The sequence below is a fragment of the Eretmochelys imbricata genome, chromosome 5 (assembly GCF_965152235.1).
Source record: "Eretmochelys imbricata isolate rEreImb1 chromosome 5, rEreImb1.hap1, whole genome shotgun sequence".
Taxonomy (NCBI): domain Eukaryota; kingdom Metazoa; phylum Chordata; order Testudines; family Cheloniidae; genus Eretmochelys; species Eretmochelys imbricata.
Window position 1 is genome coordinate 29,070,606 of NC_135576.1, and position 19,881 is coordinate 29,090,486.

Below are 19,881 nucleotides of genomic sequence, written 5' to 3' on the forward strand. Positions count from 1 at the left end.
TGCATAACAAGTATTTCTGGCCTTCAGCCCAGTGCTCAAACCAGCAGTCCATACTGCTGTGTCTAATAAAGATCTAAGATCACTCTGCTCTCGATCCATATTCATTGTATCATTAAGAGTGACCTGCTGGACACAAGGACCCATTCCTTGTGGATGGGAATTATTCAGCTATACAGCATCATCAACATGATGAATGAGAGCTAATTGCTTCCTGATTAACTCTTCAGACAAGTACAGCCTAATTAGCATTCCAAAGTCCTCAAGAGCCCTGGCATGCTAATTAAGAATTAGCTATTCACCTATTTGCTTCAGAGTAGCAGCCCTGTTACTCTGTATCTGCAAAAAGAAAAGGAGTACCCCTCCCCTGTTCCTCAGACATTCTTGTCAACTGCTGAAAATGGCCCACCTTGATTATCACTACAAAAGGTTTCACCACCTCGCCCCCGCTCTCCTGCTGGTAATAGCTCACCTTAAGAGATCACTCTCCTTACAGTGTGTATGGTAACACCCATTGTTTCATGTTCTCTGTGTATATAAATCTCCCCGCTATATTTTCCACTGAATACATCCGATGAAGTGAGCTGTAGCTCACAAAAGCTTATGCTCAAATAAATTTGTTAGTCTCTAAGGTGCCCCAAATACTCCTTTTCTTTTCACCTATTTGCTGTTACTACAGTTTTTTGGGAGGTTGTCTTATGGGCTAAAGCCGTCCCAGGTATAACTCAGCTGAAGCCAATGGAGTTATACTAGGGATGAATTTGGCACAGACTAGTGGTATTTTATACACACACATTATACACATTTATATACTTTTGATGTAAGACAGCAACTTCCATTTTCAGTTAAAAGGAACAAACCTGGCTCTCGCTCTCTCCCTTCCTCTGTCTCAGCAGTGCTGTAAGTGCCTGCTTCTCAGTCAGTCTCCACATATGGAGTTGTGGAAAAGAGGCAGACTCCTAAGGCGGTTGTGCTGACAGCTCTGAGCTGACTTTGACACATCCCTTAGTGCCACAGTGAGATGGAACAGGCTGTATTGCCTTGTCATCCTCAGTGTAATTTTTCTATAGCTCACCTTTGAGTGTGAACATTCTTCATGTCTCAGACAATTTTATGCAAGAGCCAGTTATGGTAAGAAGGGGCACAGCTGATTTTGCTGGCTATACTCAGTTCTCCAGGGATACCATATTTCTGCACTGAAGTTCACTTGTGTACTGAAGGTCTGGTTTTCAGACATAATTGTGCACACCTAATTTGATATTTGCATGTACTAATGCCCAGTTACCTGCACAACTGGCCACAGACATATGATCCTTTAACTGATTTGCACGTGCAGTTATATGATTTAAGTATGAAAATGGGACATGCAAATTAGGTGTTTGTGTGTGTGTGCAACTGCTTTCATGCTTTCTTATCCAGGGAAAAACAAATTGTGGGTTACATACATTGCTTGTGACATACAAGGCATTAGTGATGTGCATCAATGCACATAATATGAAATTCAGAATGATTTTGGAAGCTAATTGTTAGAGACACACAAATGATGGGTGCAGAGCAGCGGCAGCTGCAGCTTTAGCAGCGTTTCATGGGTTCAGTTGCACCCACAGAAATCATGAAACGAATGGTGCAAAACCAGGCAAACATACACTTCTCCTGGCTTGGTGCAGAGGGGAGACTCGGGGTGGGGGGGTACAGTTTGGAGAGTGAGCCCACCCTGCATTCATCTCATAGCAACAGCTCCTGTCCTATGGGGCAGGGCCCAGCTCCCACTCTGGACATTGAAACCTGGCACACTTAGTCACAGCACCATTCAAGTTTGGCCTGACCCCACACGCACCCCACAGCAGCAGCTCCTGTCCCATGGGGCTGGGCCTGGCTTCCCATTTTGGATGTTGCAATCTAGTGTAGGGGGTTTCACTGCCAGTCACGGAGGGGTGGCCAGGCCAAACCTGAGTGGTGCTGTAAACCCCTGCACCTGGTTTGAAAGCCCAGAGTGGGAGCGGGGCCCAGCTTCACAGAACAGGGACCACTGCTGTATGTGCACTCTGACGTGGGTTTAGGCACCAGCACCTCTCCAACCTCCACAGCAGGCCAGGATTAGGGTTGTGGTGCCAGGGCAGAGGGTACTGCTGAGGGTGATTGATGTCCCCCTAGCAGTTTAGTATAATGCGCCCAGGGACTGAGAAGGGCTACCTCCACCCTGGTTATGAAGGAAGAGTGGCCTTGAGGCTGAGGCACTGCATTCAAAGTCCGGAGACTTGGGTTCATTTCTTGGTTCTGTCACAACCTTCCTGAATGACCTTTGGCAAGTCACTTAGGGTACGTCTGCACAGCAATTGAACACCCGTGGCTGGTCTGGGTCAGCTGACTCAGGCTCACAGGGCTTGGGCTGCAGGGCTGTAAAACTGCTATGTAATCATTTGGGCCTGGGCTAGGGGGAGGAGGACTCCAGCCCAAGCCTGAATGTCAACACCGCAATTTTTAGCCCTGCAGCCTGAGCCCCATGAGCCAAACCAGCCCCACGGGCCAGCCGCAGCTGTGCTGAGAGTCTTTTATTCCAGTGTAGATGTACCCTTAGTCTTTCTGTGTCTTACTTTCCCACCCCTGAAAGGGGGATAATGGTACTTCTTTTCTCCCACTCTTTGTCTGTCTTGTCTCTTTACACTGCAACCCTTTCAAGAGTGGGACTCTCTCTTACTGTGTCCATGTACAGCACCTAGCACACTAGAGCACTGCTCTTAGGTGTGGCTTAGAACAGGGGTTCTCAGAACAATTTTTTGGGGCACCTCAAAGTGTGGACACCACCTTGCTGGTGGCCTCTGTGACAATATTTCCAAGCCCAGCTCCCCAGGGCTGAAGCTCAGAGCCAGAGCCCAGGGGCTGAACCCCAAAGCCTGCTGTATGCACACACTGGCCCCATGTGTCTGCAGAGGCACTGCCTGGAGCCCCCAGGAGGCTGCATGCTGCTGGGTACTGATCCCCTGCTGGCAGTGCCAGCAAACACCAAGGCAGTCACAAGCAACAGCAGGGCGCTGCAGGGAGACGCTGCTGCTTTGCCCTCCCCTCCCATCCATCTCTGTCCAGGAGGCTGTGGTGGCCACAGAAAAATCCCCTGGTGGCCACATGTCGCCACGGTGGCCACATTTGAGAAACACAGGTAGGGGCAAAACTTTAATGCAAATAACCTATTCCCAGAAAACATCTTCCTCAGATTAACCCAGATTCCATATACCACAACACTGAGACATAAGACTGGCCAGCAGATACATACTGACATTGTGACAGATGCTCAGACACGATGGGGCTGGGTGGCAGTACAAAATGCTCTGCGAGCAGATGTTTACAAGCTGCTGGATCAGCTGTGCGTTACGCGTATTAGCTGCTTTGTATAGCCTTTGCCTTATAAAGATCATCCTAGTGGGAGGTTTTCTAATACTGTTAATGGTAGCAAACCGCGTAAAGGAAACTGAATTCAGCACTCTGACAACTAGGTCACAGAGTACCTGCACGAGCAAATTCAGAATCAACTGCAGCAAGTCTCACAGATCTGCTTTCCCATTTTGCCCCCACTCACCCCGCTCAAGAAGGTCATTTCATGTCTCCTGAAGAATACCCTTTCATTTAATTAAAGGGAATTTAAGTTGTTATGTCTAACTGATGTTATGGTATGAATTTTGTGCTCTTACAGGTGGGAGAATAGCTACTTATTTGTAGTCCCTGTGCACTGTAGGAATTGTGCTGTATGATTAAAATACAAAAGGATTTGCTTGTTCCATCTCCATAAATTATCAGCCCATTCCTTTGGCTATAAAATAAAAAAAAAGTCAAACCTTGTGGCAAGGTCAAATACAGAACATTTTTAAGAAGAGTGGTGGACTCTTCATTTCAAAATGCTTGTGATTTTTTGCGAGGATTGTGCCTGATTCTTCTTTCTTTCTTTCTTTCTTTCTTTCTTTCTATCCATTAAAAGCAAGTCAAGTGAGACGTTTCTTTTTAGATGCTTATAAGAGAAGATTTGTATGAAGAAAACAGTATGCTGCTAAGAGCTGAAATTTTTAATATGTGTGACCAAATAAGGGCATCTTTTATATGCTCAGACCAATATATGAAGCATGTTTAATTGCTTTTTAAAGGGGTGTCTAAAAAATTCGGTTTTAGATGTTGCTATGGTTAGCTTACTCTTTTTTCCAGATGAATGAGTGAGCTAAGAATCTGCTACTCTGATCAGATTTAGGACTTCGGGTTTTGAATTTCCAAAGAAAACTCTAATTTTCTCATGGAAGAATATGGACAACCAAGGAAAAGCAGGACCAGTTATATGAAAAGAAATTAATTATCCAGCGTGTATGCTATCTAATTACACCCATTGCAGTGGATATATCATAACGATGGGGAGTACAGACTTTTTACTTCCAGAGCTCTCACTATCTGATTAGAAAATGTAGAGACCTAGAGTCAGATTTCCAGGGATCTTTTGTTAAATATAGGAATGAAACTGTTTAAAGTTGATGCCTGGATTCTACAGCAATGTATTTATACTGGTACATATACAGTTATTAATGGAGAGAAAGAAAAAGATGTGCCTTAACAACAATGCATTATGGTTCTAGTGTGATATAGTCAACAGCGTCACAAATATACCACACTAAACATTATTTAACACCAATATCAGTAAGTGACTAATTATATATATAAAACCAGCTTGGCATGCTGGTTTTACTATCTTCTGCCTCACACGTGGCAACAATGCTGAAGAAGTGCTACGAAAATATTTGTTAAATGTTTAAATATTACTTGAAGCCTAATTGCACTGACTGCTTGGGAATTTATGAAGGTGAACAATGAATAGTCTGTTTCTAATCCTTGACGAGAACTATAAAACCTGGGTTTTAATTAATTTAGTTGCAGAGGAACACTCTTAGCAAAGTTCAGGTACCTGATTTGCATGCAGCACCAGCATTCGTGTTATGATAAGGAGGATATAGTTAGTATTCACTGTTCCTTTCCAGGCCTAATTTACCCTGAGATTGTTTGAATCAATGATGCAGTATAAATTACTGTGTCTTATAATGCATAGCAAAATACATTTTAAGTCATAAAAAGACTGAATTGAGTAGCACATTGTCAAAGTGCAAGCCCCATAACCTTTACCAATGGCAGGCAATGGAAACGGTCACATGAAACCTTACATGAGTAGTTAGACAACAGAAAATAAATAAAATAAAACTACGGGTTAAAAAATCTAAGTGGATTTAGCACTGCATGTGTTTGGCTTTTTAGTGCTGGTTTTTTATAGCTTGCTAAGCTTGACAATTTAAAATTTTCATTTCAATTGAAATATGAAGTTGTGGAAAGCATTATAAGCCCAAGCTTGATTGATTGAAGAAACTGAAGTAAATTCTATTACCAGCAATCTACTGGGCTGCAGATTCATTGTCTGGCTTTTGGGGGGCAGTTTCTCATATTTTGGTACTTGAGCTGTTCGGTAAAAGAAAGTTCCAGAGACAGGCCCAAACCAACATCCTGCCTCCAAACCCCTCTGAGATTTGGGGGTCTATAAAATCCAAATCTGGATTTTGCAACATGAGCCGATTTCTAGAATTTTCTTTTCCTACATGATTTGCATGTGAAAGGGATCTGGGTTTGAAAATGAAGTGACTGTTGGGAAGAGACTTCTCCATGAGCAAGTTATTCTATAATTGTCCATTGCAAGATTTCTTGCACTTCCCTCTGAATCATTTTTTTCTGACCACTGTCCCAAACAGGATACTGGACTCGATGGATTATTTTGGTCTGATCCAGTCTGGCAAGTCTTAAGTCTCTAAGAACTGGGGTAGAGGCACGGGGATAAGAAGGAATGGGCATCATTTTTATTAGCAGGCTCTTGCCAGCTGAATCATAAGATAGCATTGGTGCCAGTTTCAGAAAAGCTCACTGGACTGTGCTTTTGGCTAGAAGAGATAGACGGCCTCTGTCATAAATATAAAGGGAAGGGTAAACCCCTTTGAAATCCCTCCTGGCCAGGGGAAAGCTCCTCTCACCTGTAAAGGGTTAAGAAGCTAAAGGTAACCTCGCTGGCACCTGACCAAAATGACCAATGAGGAGACAAGATACTTTCAAAAGCTGGGAGGTGGGAGAGAAACAAAGGGTCTGTATCTGTCTGTATGCTGGTCTTGGCCAGGGATAGACCAGGAATGGAGTCTTAGAACTTTTAGTAAGTAATCTAGCTAGGTATGTGTTAGATTATGATTTCTTTAAATGGCTGAGAAAAGAATTGTGCTGAATAGAATAACTATTTCTGTCTGTGTACCTTTTTTGTAACTTAAGGTTTTGCCTAGAGGGGTTCTCTATGTTTTTTTAATCTAATTACCCTGTAAGATATCTACCATCCTGATTTTACAGGGGGGATTTCTTTATTTCTATTTACTTCTATTTTCTATTAAAAGTCTTCTTGTAAAAAACTGAATGCTTTTTCATTGTTCTCAGATCCAAGGGTTTGGGTCTGTGGTCACCTATGCAAATTGGTGAGGCTTTTTATCCAACATTTCCCAGGAAAGGGGGGGTGCAAGTGTTGGGAGGATTGTTCATTGTTCTTAAGATCCAAGGGTCTGGGTCTGTAGTCACCTAGGCAAATTGGTGAGGCTTTTTACCAAACCTTGTCCAGGAAGTGGGGTGCAGGGTTTTGGGAAGTATTTTGGGGGGAAGGACGCGTCCAAACAGCTCTTCCCCAGTAACCAGTATTAGTTTGGTGGTGGTAGCGGCTAGTCCAAGGACAACGGGGGGAATATTTTGTACCTTGGGGAAGTTTTGACCTAAGCTGGTAAAGATAAGCTTAGGAGGTTTTTCATGCAGGTCCCCACATCTGTACCCTAAAGTTCAGAGTGGGGGAGGAACCTTGACATGAAAAACCTCCTAAGCTTATCTTTACCAGCTTAGGTCAAAACTTCCCCAAGGTACAAAATATTCTTACTTACTAAAAGTTCTAAGACTCCATTCCTGGTCTATCCCTGGCCAAGACCAGCATACAGACAGACACAGACCCTTTGTTTCTCTCCCTCCTCCCAGCTTTTGAAAGTATCTTGTCTCCTCATTGGTCATTTTGGTCAGGTGCCAGCGAGGTTACCTTTAGCTTCTTAACCCTTTACAGGTGAGAGGAGCTTTCCCCTGGCCAGGAGGGATTTCAAAGGGGTTTACCCTTCCCTTTATATTTATGACAGCCTCTCTTATAAGAATGGGGCTAGAGGCGGGCCTGAGCTGCAAAATTCAAACATCCTAGAGTTCAGATCCAGTGTTCTGCTTCAACAGAGCACTGGTAACAGCAACATGAGGGCCTGATATGGAGTTGGTGTAAATAGTGTAGCTCCAGTAACTAAAATGGAACTACATTTATTTAAACTAGCCATGACTGGGGCCCAGAATACCTTGAATGTGGATAGATCCCAAATCCGAGTCACCGGGAAGTTTGCTAGTTTCCAAAAGGATTACAGCTGTCTTCTGATCTTCAGAAAATATTAAAAAATGCAATACTAAAAAACTATGCAGTCTGTCACCCCCTAAGCAGTAGGATTACTGCAAACTCCACATGGGTAGCTTGCAGATGATGTTCAATGGAAACTGTTCCTTAGCTTCATTTAGATATACAGCTGCAGTATTAAGGCATATGTTTATTTTATAAAACCTTGCTAATAGCCTGGCAGTCCTAGGAGCTATGGATGTTATCCATACAGAACAGCCGACTACACTTTCAAATGAAAAACAATGGGGGGCGTGGGGTTCAAAGACGCTCCTCACCTGGGGTACCATTTGGTCTGGTACTGCCCTGTCTGTAAATGGCCATACAAGGTGCAAAGCAGTGGAGACCCAGTCATCCATTTGGAAGGTCAGTGTAAGCAGGGTGTGACTATGTGCAGTAATTTGAGGAATGACAGTGAGTGGAGTAATAGTTTTGGGCTCCTGCTCCTCCTCTTCTTAGCTAATGGCTTCCCGGCCTGTGCAGAATCATAAAACTTAGATATAGAACAAAGACCTATGAAGTCACTTAGCCTATCCCCCTGCCAATGCTGGGTGATTTTACTATCATCATTATGTTAGTGCCAAGAGGCCTCAATCAGGATGGGCGCTGCGCATTGAATTACTTCCTACTACAATGGTGCACAGAGCTCTTTTTGGCAGTGCATGGACCAAGAGAATAGACTGAGGGATGGTGGGGAGATGGAGGTTAGACAGTTTCTGAGAGAATCTCCAATTAAAAGTTATCCACAGATTTAGAGTTGGAGAGTCTCAGACCGAGGATAAATTTTCCTAGCCCCTTTGTACAGCAGGCATTTCCCCCCGCCTCCCAACACAGCAGCTGCACATAGCATATTTTCAATAAAGTCATAAAGCAGAGGACACATCCCCATCTGTGGTCATAGATCCTCATTTAGATTTTGCTTTAGCAAAGTTCTTGTTTTTAGATATGTCTGAAAGTGTTTATAAGTAGAATAGAAATGGATATAAATTTGAAGAGACATTATGCCTAATAATGCAAGGTCCAATGTCTACATTTCAACTGCAGCAACAATGTATGGGCTTCTTCTTTGTTTTATACTATTTCCTTATTAAAACCTCTGAATCCAGATCACTTTTCTTCTATCTGTAAGTAAAAATAAAACACTGTAAGTATTTTGTATGTTTTGAAACTTTAATATTTTGGTATCTGAATAAGAGAATTTACCTGAAATTTCATAAATTTCTCCCATGTAATTTTATATAATATCATCTGTATCTGCCAGTCAAATATCCATTCTTCCACTGGGATTAATAAATTCAGACTCTACAGGGCCAGCTCTGTGGCGTATTAAAACTTGTATTACAATTGTAAACTGTCTCTTTAAAAATCTTCAGTGGTTTTCCTGCTTGCAGGTTAGGGAACTCTAGAGAGAAGTGTGCAATCTGGGTCTAAACAGCAAAGAGCCAGCCTAGAGCTAGGTGGAGTGAGCAGTGCCTCTTTGCTTCAGGGAGCAGCCTGCGTGTTAAGGTTGTGGATTTTTAAACGCTAAAGTAGTGTTATGCTGCAACATTCAAGAAAGAGTATTTTACGTTTTTATTTAACTTCTGCATTTGTATGTCATGAATATAAAAATCTTCAGCTGATGTAAACTGGCATAGCTCAATTGACGTAACTGAAGCTACACTGATTTACAGCAGCCGAGAGCCTGAGCAACAGTTGGTTGGAACGATTGGCTTGGACACTTATCTTCCATTCCATAGTTCTTATTTGTCTCTTTTCCACAGTTCTCCAGAAGGACAGCAGAATAGCCTGAAGGCTACTATATATGCAGTCAGAGCTGTGGTCCAAGCACACTCTGGGGACCGGCGACTTTTAATCCTGGTCATGCCACTGAATTTTAGGCAGAACCGCATCCGACAACATTCTGTCTGTAGCCTAAGGGGCAAGTCAGTTCGAGTTCTACGCTCCCGTTCATTGTGCGGTGTGAAGGGGAGAACAAAAAGAGTAAAATGGAGCCGAAGGTGTGTTAAGGGGAGGTAGTGATGGTGAGATGGGATGCCATGACTCTGGGGGATGTGTCTTCTTTCCTAGGACTCCACAGAGGCCTCTCTACATCAACGATGTGCAGCTGGGGCTGTGAAGCTCTAAGGCATATTTTGTACTAACATTTGATTTAGAACTGGTAAAACCAGAGCCGTCAGTGAGAATCTGCCTTCATAAACGCTTAAAGCCAGCATAACTGTTGTTTGGCTGGCTCTTACTTTGCTACATCTGGTTTGATGAGCCAAAGGTCTGGCGAAGCAATGCTGAAGCTCTCTCTATAGCAGAGGTGGGCAAACTACGGCCCACGGGCCACATCCGGTCCACAGGACCATCCTGCCCGGCCCTTGAGCTCCCGGCTGGCGGGGCTAGCTCCTGGCCCCTCCCCTGCTGTTCCCCCTCCCCTGCAGCCTCACCTAACTGCGCTGCCAGCACTCTGGTCCACCGCTCCTGCTGGGCAGTGTGGCTGCCAGACATGCTGCTCTGAGCTGCATGGTAAGGGGGCAGGGAGAGGGGTGGGGGAGTTGGATAAGGGGCAGGGAGTCCCAGGGGGCAGTCAGAGGACAGGGAGCAGGGGGCGATTGGATGGGGCAGAGGTTCTGGGATGGGGGCGGTCAGGGGACAGGGAGCAGGGGGGCTTGGATAGGCGTGGGAGTCCTGGGGGGCCTGTCAGGGAGCAGGGGTGTGATAGGGGTCAGGGCAGTCAGGGGACAGGGAATTGGGGGTGGGGGTGGATAGCGGGTGGGTCCTGGGAGGTGGTTAGGGGTGGGGGTCCCGGGAGGGGGCGGCTAGGGGGCAAGGAGCGGGGGGGTTGATGGGTGGGGGGTTGTGAGGGGGGCAGTCAGGGGGCAGGAAGTGGGAGGGGGCAGATAAGGGGCACAGCCTTCCCTACCCAGCCCTTCATACAGTTTTGGAACCCCGATGTGGCCCTTGGCTCAAAAAGTTTGCCCACCCCTGCTCTACAGTATCATCATCATCCATGGGCTATTTTTTCTTTGGTACAAGATAGGACGGGAAAGGGGGCTTATTCTCAAAACAAATCTACCTTACTGGAGAGAAGACCTTGTATGTCAAATGTAAGAACCATAAAATGGTGAACTGCTACCCAGGGACATCTCATTTGTCACATGGTGCTTGTTATAAATGTAGGACTTGCAGCAACAATGGTAGTCTTGATGTACCTTGATGGTATCTGTGCATTTTTTTTGCTTTGTTTTTATGGGGCATGCCAGCACTATACCTGGAGTTCCTGCCCCTTTCTGGTGTGCCAAGACAAGACTCTCTCTTCAGTCAGCTCCCTGTTTAAGAATAGCTTCTTCCATCTTAGCTTGAGGGTGAATCAATGACTATATTTCTTCAAAACCTGCACTATCAGATTATACACATGCCTCAAGTGGTAACTGATTTTGTGTCACTATCAGATTATGCACATGCCTAAACGGAGTAACTGATTTGTCTAACTGCCAGCCTCATAGATTTCCTCATCCTTTCACCCCTATGCATAGTGTTACATATAATATAAGAATGAATTCTCCAAGTATGATTTTTAAATGTGCTAATTACTCCCTGATCTAAATAGATTGTGTGGGTAGCCAAAATCTTTGGGGGAAAAAGAGGCCACAGCCCCTTATTTATTCTACAATGTGCTTAGCACTCATCTGGGTACTATTATTATATTCTAAGAACAGACTGAGATGAACTCAGATTGGGTGGGAAGTAGTTAAAAGGGGGTGACAGAGTTAGATGAGTTGTATGACAAGGTCATTAATAGCACTGGAATTAGCTACTTGGAAGAATATGGTAATCGACTAGAATTTTGTCCTCAAGTGGTTAAACATACAGGTAGCTCGACAACCAAATGGGATGCTACACAATAGTTATCTTCAATTCTAAGTCAGCACTGAGTTTTTACACTACATATTTTATAATTTATATCTTAAATGACTCACCCATATTTTTGATCCTATTAAAATTTGTCTTTTCTTCTAGCATTTTTCCCCCTAGTGACTGAGAGGATATTGTTTTCATTTTGTTTCTGGGTTTTGCGTACTGGATAGTGTAGCACCAGAAAGGGCAAATTCTGATTTCATTTATATTCGTGTAAACCTAGAGTAGCTCCACCAAAGTTTGGCTTTACTCCATTTTAACATTAGAATTTGTCAGAGTCTAGAAAATAATCCTTTTCTCCGAGATAAAAAGTTTACTTTATCTATGAGATGATTCAGGCTCATGTCAGGATAATCCTTCTAGATTTGAACTCAGGGATATGAGTTTATTTTATCTTTGTTCTGTGCAACCAGAAAAGTAAAGCCAGAACGGCTCAACCAATGGGATGGAAGTATGGTTATAAGAATGCTCTTTTGTGTTCCAAAGCAGCATTTTCTCCTACCACTTCCTGGGTATTGTACAACCGACAGACTGTGAAATGTACAGCAGTAGAACAGACATCCAGTTCTCTTGTGTTTGACTGCAAATACGTAGTTTCTTTTCTAAGCTTTCTAGAAGGCATGTAAATCTGCTTGGCTATTAATATACATAATGGGAAGTGATTTGGTCAGAAGAATGGCTTCAGTAACAAATACTAAGATTTCTTGACTGCATACACAATGTGGGAAAGAGGAAATGGAATATATTTTGCTCGTGTGCACTAATTAAAACTGTGCCCATTGTCCAATACAAGCCACATAAGTCATTTAAAGCAGCCTTGCTTTGAATCTGAACTGCGTGTGACTGAACAATGCAGTACTTACTGCCTGACAGAAACAGGATCATTTTAAATGTGCACTTCTTCTTCACAGAGCAGAGAGCAGATCCTGTCACTTGCAGCACCTTCAGGAAAAACCCTTCTGGTGCGGACGAAGGGCCTCTCTTGTTCTGAAGTTCCGCTCTTTCTTTTGACCTCTCTACCTCAGGGTTTTCCCCACACCCCATCTTTCTCAAGTCCTTCTCACCAAAGTCTCATTGAGCCCTCTTCCCTTTCAGTGGCATCCTGGGAAGTTTATTCTGGTCTCACTTCAAGTCTGGCTACCTCCTTTCTCCTGCTCTCAAAAACCCTCTGCTCAACTGCTCCCTCTCTCCAGACTGGCTTCCTCCAGTGTCCTCTCTTGCTGGGCCAGCCAGCTCTTGATACCAAAAACCAGAAGAGTGGACTAGAAGCTGAGTGGTTAGCTAGGAGGCTGGTAACTGAGATTCCACCATTGCCCACTGCTCAGGACACTCACTCTCACAGCTTTCCCCCAAACACTGTGACTAGAAGTCTGGCCCCACTGAAGTCAATGGGCCTTTTGCATGGCATCAGAATCTCACCTTGTGCCTCTGTTGGAAAAGAGAGCGCAAAGGAGGAGGACTGTACTGAGTGTTTGACACCAGCCTCATCCCCCTGCAAAGATTCTCCCCCCTAAAATGTTCATTTGCTGTGGGGAAAAAAATAAAAAAATTAAAAAGCCTGAGACTGCAGCTGGAAGGCTGAGAAGCAGGTAACTAGACAGAAAACTGGAGGTCTTGTTTATCTGCCTTGATTCCTATACTGAGCTGCTCACCACAGTCATGTTATTTCTAGAACAGCCATTTCTGGTTGATGTCTGAGACTAGAGAGGAGTTGTGTTGTAACTGAGCTCTCTGATCGAGCTAAAAAAATGCAGGAAAAACATCCTGTTTTATCCTTTTCCCCCACAACTATTTTGTCTAGTGACCTAATACGTTACCTTCTGGAATTTCTAAATCTGCCTGAGGACTACCTCCTCTGATATTAGGCTGACAATAATATAGGTATTTTTAAATATTTCTCTGACAGCTGAGCTCTCTCATGGCACCAGACTAGTATATTATTCTGGAACAGAGACATACACACTTCCCACATTAAGGTAGCTGTTGCCACAGCAGGTCCAAGCTGGCCTGGACTGAAGTTCCTTTTACTAGAGTAGCCAAGAAAACAACTGCCCCCTTCTGTAATTAGGAAAATAATCCAGTAGTTCATTCCTTGTCTATAGTGAAGACATAGCATAGAAATACTGACTCTGAGAGTTAGGGTCTCTCACTCAGCCTTTGAGAAATTCCAACAGAGAGTCTGACAGCTACTAATCCACTGCTTCTAGCCTCCTAACAATGAACCATCTGCACCTGGAGCCACTCTCATTCCCTCACTAGTTTCTGTATGGAGAGCAAACTCCTGCTCAGAGATTTAACCCTTTTGTCCTGGCAATACAAGTTTGCAGAATCTTTCTTATTGGTGACCATGAGGCAAATAGGAAAGCCCACAGCATGATGGTTGAGACTGCAAGATTGGCCTCTAACACATCTGTTTGCCCCTAAGACTGTGATTTTGAGTGAGTGAGAGACAAGCAGCACAGACCATCACCATGGCATTGTTTACAGTCACTTCTTAGAGTAGAACGGCACTTTCAAGGTATAGTCCCTTCCATTTCTCCCAAATTATAAACTTGTTCAAACAATGCAGTTGTACAGTCTGCTGAACGAGAGCCATATTCTGGCGTCTCTTATACCAAGTGCACCCCCCTGATACAACTCAAAGCAGGATACTGCAAGCTTACTATCAAACAACCAAATTTCAAACTAAATTCTCTCCTCCACTCTGCACGGCAGATAGATCCCTTCTAAGTTGCTCTCCCTTGACAAAGGTGAGCTCCATTCGAACATCAGTGAGAATTCCATGTACATAGGGAATAAAGACAAAATAACAAGAGATCCTCTGTACAGATGGGAGAGGAAAACATAGCTTCTTGTTACAGTCCATCACTGTGGAGCCTGTGAGCCCATTTGTCCTCTCATTTACAGTGGTGCTACTCCATTTAATCCATTGGAGATGCACAGAATAACTCACAAGAGAATGTGGCCTGAGATGTGTGACTTTCCTCACAGGCTGCTGCAGTGTGGCTTTGACAAGAGGCTCCCACTTCCTTTTTGGAGATGCAGCCTTTTGCTGTGCTGATGGTTTGCCAGGCAATGCACAATGGGGCAGAGAGCGGTGCAGAGCCTCAAGTTGGGGGCTGGGGGGCTCTAGTGGCTCCCCCTGCTCCCAGTGCTTTTACTCAGGAAGTGCAATGAATTCCAGCAACCCACCTTCTCCATACAGGTGTATATGAGGGAGGACAAGTCTCATCCGCTCTTGGGAGCCAGAATTGGCTCTAATCCATTTCACAGAAGTGCCCTGAAGAAGGTTCCATTGTATAATGTCTTTGGTCAGTTCTTTTTGGAAGTTCTTTGTTGCATCTAGACATAGAACTTGTGAACTGCAATGAAACCACAGCATAAGAGTACAGGTACCAGGGCTTTATTAGACATTTCACTGAATACAAAGAAACTGGGTTTTATGCTTTTCACATTCAATGCACATTCTTGTCATAAAAAAAATCACATTTGCCATACAGAACTATAGGCGATTTTTTTTTACACAACATTTATTAAAGTACCATTGACTAGATCCTAAAAAGAGAAGGGACAGCCCTGTGAACCGCTGGTGCACAATGCACAAGGAGCTATAGGTCACCAATGTGACACACCCACATCTCACAAAATGAAATAATATCATTCCAATGCATTAGAATGCAATGCAATCATTTGGAATAGTAAGGCTTCTAGAAAGAGAATTTTAATAGGGTTAGAGGCAGTATGGCAATATTGTCAGAATAACTACCTTGCACGCTTCTAAAACTACTCATCACCGAGGCAGGCAATAACCCAACACCTGCCATGGATTTATCTTCAAGTACATTTCCCCCCAGTTTTTATAATGACACTTAAAACTAGTGCATTCTGCTTTATGTATCCCAGCTTCCCAGGTGGTGTAACACTAATCAAAACAGATTTGTTAATGTAAATACAAGTCCCAGAATCTAGGTATCTTTGCAGATCCAATTGACTTTGGTGGGACTCTGCATGTGTGAAAAAAGTTTGCCCATGTGGCTCCAACTGCAGGATTGAGGCCTATGGGCTCTAGTCCATCTCGCTGCTAGTACAGGATTACTCCCACAGATACATTTACTAGTTAGTTATTCGAGTTTTAAATGTGGAGTTACAAAGTTTAAGGCTAAATTATCTCCAACCAAGGAAGGGTGTACCTAACAGGTCAAGTATGTGGGTATGCATGGGGACTGGGTGGTGGAGGTGTGGGAAACCTGCCTGTGACAGGAGACATTAAGACTCTCTCTGCCTTCTCCTAGCCCTGTGTCCCTTCACGGAAGTTCTTGACCAAAGCTGGAAGTTGTGCATTGAAACCAGCAACCCATATCCAGCATGGATGTGGGTTTGTTCACCTCTGCTAGTGATGTTGGGAGGGAGCTGAGGTTGACAGTAGGATAAGGCATATTAGTGCACATTGAAGGTAAGGAGGGATGATGGACAGAGGGTAGAGAGATTGCAGAAGGGTGCTGAAATTAGATAACCAGCACTTCTGCTCAGTGCTTAATTTGTAATGAAAGATGTGCCAGGACTCAAGCAATGATTTACTTTCATAACTGATGTGGCAAGCCTAGAGGTGCTAGGGCTTAGCTCTGGCACAAATTAAGTACTGCAGCTGCTTCTCCCCAACCAGCGGGGTGGGTTCTCACTGGCTTTCACCTCAGCACCCCAAACCTATTATCTGCTACTTAAGCAGGTTTGACTCTGAAGCTGCCCCTCCCCCCCCATATGATATCAATTGACTGAGCAGGCCAGCACGCAGCTGTCTGGCTGGGCAGATTTGGAGTTGGACCTGTCTTGTGTCACATATTGGGTGTTGAGGACACAATCACCCTTAACATCAAGTAGAGGTGCTGCATGCAGAAACGGGAAGGGGGAACTGTATTTGATTGTGAGACATGGTTGGCTGATACATCATATTTCTGTGTAGTGGAAAGTACTGACGCTCCCCTTCTTTCTTAGAGCATAAATCCTTTCAACTCTGGCCTGTTGGACCTTACATCACTTTCTTAGTGAAAGCTGTACACTCAAGCCAGCAGAATGCTGTCAGTGGGCAGGACTGGCCTGGGTACCTCCTTGTCCCTAACCCTCCCTCTTCAACATGTGGAATGAACCTGGATCCTGGGGCAGGTTTCGAACTGTGAACTCACACTCATATTCCACCAGAGGACATTCTCAATATTATCCAGCACCCAGGTATTTTCCCACCCACAGCTGAATTACCTTGGAAAATTTTGCCCTTAGTGTCATAGCTACACTAAAATCCAGTGCAAATTACATGCTCTCCATTAGATGTGCCCAATTCCCATTGACATAAATAGGAGTTGTGAGTGTATATCTGAGGGAATGATCTGGCTGATATGATATATCATACTAGGTCTTGATATTTGTGTACAGTTAATTTGATCTTAAAAATGTGCTAATCCTTATCAGTTTTTAAATGAGCTCCAAATAAGTTCAAGTTTAACTCCCTCTAAAAAGTAAAACAACCCAGTCCTGGAAAAAGCATTCTGCCACCACACAACTTGTTTTGAAATCTGAACTCATAACTACAGGGCTTAACAAAATAATGCAGCTACATTAAGGCAGGTACCATGACTGCCCTTTTCCTTTAGGATAAGTTATTTCTCACATTTTGAACACAACCCCCACCCCCACACACGCATACACACACACATACACACACACACACACAAACATGTAACCAGTACCTATAAAACAGCAGCACAGTAATAAACATAATAAATAATAATAGAGAAAAATCACTGAACTCCAAGAAACTGGTCATCAATACATTTTACATACTCTACAGCATATTTTATCCTTGTCAGTGGGTAAATGAACAATTCAGAACAATGTTGACAACTGTATATAACACAGAAGCTACCAGTGAAATATGGCAAACACATCATATAAACTATTAACTTTTGCTTCACTGAAAAGGGGTTTAGCTGTCTAAAATGGTGTTAGCTGAACTCTTGAAATCCGCATATAACCCATTCAGATGGCACTGCTCATCGCTCCATGCATTGTATTCAGAATGAAAACCATTAGAGGTATGTTCTCAGTAGACTTCTCTTTTTTGATATTTCTCAACTAGTCTTCAGAATTTTTTATTTCCTTTCATACCATATACCACACCCTGGTCAATTTCTGCTCTTGATTAAACCAGTGTAAATCTGCAGTAACTCCTCTGAAGCCAATAGAGTTGTTTTGACTGCAGGATTTGACTCTGCATTCAGGAGGTACACACACATTGTACATACTTTTACAGAAATGAACACTATGATAATTTTAATGGAAGAATGTATGTGTAAATTACATCTATAAAAATACTGGGGCAAATTCTGCCTGCAGTTACACCAGTTGTAATATCATTGATTTCATTACTATTGATACTTCAGTGGGCTTCCATGAGGGTTCATTGGTGAAAACTGAGCAGATCCCACATACACTGGTGTAAGTGTGAAATAACTTCACTGAAGCCAATGAGTATACTGGTGTGAAATAAGTGGGCCAAATTCTCACAAGGTGTAAATCAAGATAGCCTCAAGGAAATGATTGGCGCTGTGCTGATTTACACCAGCTGAGCATCTGACCCGTTGCCTTTAAGCTCTTTAATGTATGTGGTGCTCTGTTGTGATTGGTAATTTTTGCAGATCTGACTGAAAGAAAACATTAAGTAGCCATGTCATAGCATCCGAAAGATTCATATTACTTGACATGTACACACTAGACTATAGACACGAGTGGTTAAATGTGTACAAGAGGAGAAAAAAGACAATGTGATGGCAGTCGACGAATTAACATTACTAGCTCCAAAAGACAGTGAAGGATGCAAAATACAACACATGGAAAAATTATGATGCCCAGTATCTTAGGTGGGGTTTTTGCTCTTATGAGTAGATTACAGTCATTATTTCCCTTATAGGATTCCATGTGGTATGTGTGCAGAAAAACCAAAGCAGGCTATGTCAAACAACGGAACGCAGTAGGACCCAATTCTGCAGTTCTTAAGCAGACACATTTAATGTTCAAGTCAATTTTGCCTACATACAGATGGCGAGATTGGGCTCTAAGGGCTTGTTTACACATAAAAATTAATGCAGAATAAGTGAAGGTGAGAATTTAAAGCAGATTAACTATTCCTGATTAATTCCACGAGTACTTGCTCTTATTCTGGAATAAGAGTGCTGTATGGATTAAGCTAATGTGGAATAAGACACTCATGCTGGAATATAAGCATCCACACATGCAGTTAATTGGGAATAGCTATTCTGAAATAACTCCCTATGTAGACAAACCCCAAAAGGGTCCAGTTGTATTGCACACTTCCTTTCTGGTGCGTTTGGTTTCTTGGCAAGCATCCCACAAGTACAACAATGGAAACTTTCCCCGTTAGGATGGCAGGATTAAGATGTTTGTCCATCACAGACTAGCGAACTGCACGTTACTCTATTCCCTCCCCGACAACAGTTAAAGCTAGTTTGTTTATTCACAGCCCTTGCCATTAAATTCTGTTCTTCTCCATTGGGAAGGAGATTAACAGCTGAATGAAAATGTCATTTAGCTGACAAAGTTTTTTTGTGCATTTAGCTAACAGTATAAAGATCCCTTCCCTCCCCCAGCCTAATGGAGAAACTACATAATTTGTTTATTACCCTATCTTTGCAGAGGACTTTTTTTGCTTTGCTTTTATTTTCCAGCACCCAAACAACAAATAGGACACAACTGATGCTAAGCAAACATTTTAACAATGCCAATAAGCTCAAGATACAACATAGTTATATTTATATATACTTTTTTCTTAAATACATCAAAACACATGTTTTCAGTACATATTTATATAAATGAAACCCTTGTGGCATTTTATGTGTGCTTGACTCAGGGTTTCCAGGAGAAAATCAACATTGTGCCTCTCAGTTGTTTATAATAGAAACCCAATCACAAAATAAAAGCAAATTAGTCTTTTTTCTTTGCTCACCCTAAAGATGTTTGCACTGCTCAGATTTTTTATTTTTTTTAACATATAATATTTTTATGCAGTTAAAATGCTTTGGCCACATTTAAATAACTGAAAAATGACAAAAAGAAAAGGAGTACTTGTGGCACCTTAGAGATTAACAAATTTATTTGAGCATAAGCTTTCGTGAGCTACAGTTCACTTCTGAATGCATCCGATGAAGTGAGCTGTAGCTCACGAAAGCTTATGCTCAAATAAATTTGTTAGTCTCTAAGGTTCCACAAGTACTCCTTTTCTTTTTGCGAATACAGACTAACACGGCTGCTACTCTGAAACCTGAAAAATGACAGAAGACATTGAAAAAAAAGCAATCTGGCTCACTGAAATAATTATGAAAATAGTTTCTTAAACCATATCTCCAATAAGTAAGGAAACAAGTTCTAAATGTATATCACCAGACGCCCTGTTCAAA